We start from the raw sequence: 1,799 nt of genomic DNA on the forward strand, positions 1-1,799 counted from the left end.
AGAGAACTCCAACAAAAATGGACTGCTGTGACTAGGGTATTACTAGTTCCCCCCTCCCTTAAAATAAGATTATTATAGCAAAATCAGTTCAGATAATTATAGATCCCATTGAAAGGGGGGGGGGGTTAGCATTATAATCTGATATGATGCCATGCCACGGATCTTTGTCAAGTACAAGGTAATAAAATGTTTGAAGATATCACTCCTCACTAATACCCTCTTTAAGAACTACTGAAGTATGCGTTGGAACGTCTTTTATTAATATTTGCACCTTAGATACAAAATTTATCTGGATAGATTTTTCACAATTATTCAGTCATTTGTACCCAAAATTAAATGTCACATAATTTCCAAATCTTTAAATCTGCTCAAAAATTCGATAATTTTAAAATTTTCCCAGTTATGTTGTCTGTGCATTACCTACTCTTGTCAGACTTAAATTTTTATATCTAAATTATTCAGATATACAGTATATATATATACACACATATTCATATTATATACAGTATATATCTACGTAATATATATACACACACACACACACACACACACACACACATATATATATATATATATATATGTGTGTGTGTGTGTGTGTGTGCGTGTATATATAAACTCATATATTTATATATACATACACCAAATATATTTATCATATATACAGTATTTCTTCAATAATATACTGCAATTTCAATCAAGATAAATGCCGTAATTTCACATTAACGGTGAGGGAAGCAGAGGTAAAAGCACGTGTTAAGATTTTAATGACCCCTGAAGTGGTTCCGAGTTTCGTGAAAATACATATGAAGCAACTATGCCTGTGGTACCTAATAATCTATATAATTATTTCATGGGTAATACTAAAAGGAAACAATTACTTACAAAATGTTGAGCCAAAGACATTGAAAACTACAGTTTTCCTATAAAACATCTATTTATCTACCATTTTGCGATATCATGGGAGCGGATCTCTGGAGTCTTAATTTTCAAATAATGGAATTCCTTATGTTTTACAACCACAGAATATTGACAGACTACTATCTTGAGAACATAGTCGGCAAATATGAACCTACGTACTTGGAAACGTTGAAGAAATTTCAACATTGTTTAATGTTTCATTTTCCCTTTTCATACAAACCTCAGTAAACTGTCTTTCTATTCTTATCTTTTTCTTACGTTCGTCAGGGTTCGTAATGTCTCTTATTTAAAAAAAAAAAAAAAACAGTGAAGAGACATTTTCATTTGGCACAAACTACGCCAAATAAATACAGAAGGAAAAGCAAATAAGAAGAATTACGAGACCCTACAATAAGACAAGGAGCAAAAACAGGAAAATAACAGGGTAGTGACTCCAACGGCACGAGAATTATACTTATCGAATATTTAACGCAACGCGGAGCTTAGCGACGCTTTCAGAACAATTTTCATAACACCCATAATCAGCTACAAAACACCTGTGACCCCTGAGTATCCTGTAGTGATTCACCCTAACTATTCATGTGTGACACCGTGTGACATGAGTGACCCCTAAAGGGGTCATGTTGAATTTGGGGCGCCGCGAGAGAATTGCTGAGGTAACATTTTTTCATCGTGTATGATTTAGGTAATATTGTGTTATTTGATGAAGCTTATTGAAATATAGAAAAGTGTAATGAATTATTTCTATTTATTCAAACCTTTGAGAAAAAAGGCGTTGTTCCTGGAAATATAACTTACTTTGAATTATAATTATTACCTACTCAGTGCTCTGTAATTTACCTTATTTTTGACCCACTGACTAGTGAGTAAATTATTAATTT

The sequence above is a fragment of the Palaemon carinicauda genome, chromosome 38 (genome assembly GCF_036898095.1).
Source record: "Palaemon carinicauda isolate YSFRI2023 chromosome 38, ASM3689809v2, whole genome shotgun sequence".
Classification (NCBI taxonomy): Eukaryota; Metazoa; Arthropoda; class Malacostraca; order Decapoda; family Palaemonidae; genus Palaemon; species Palaemon carinicauda.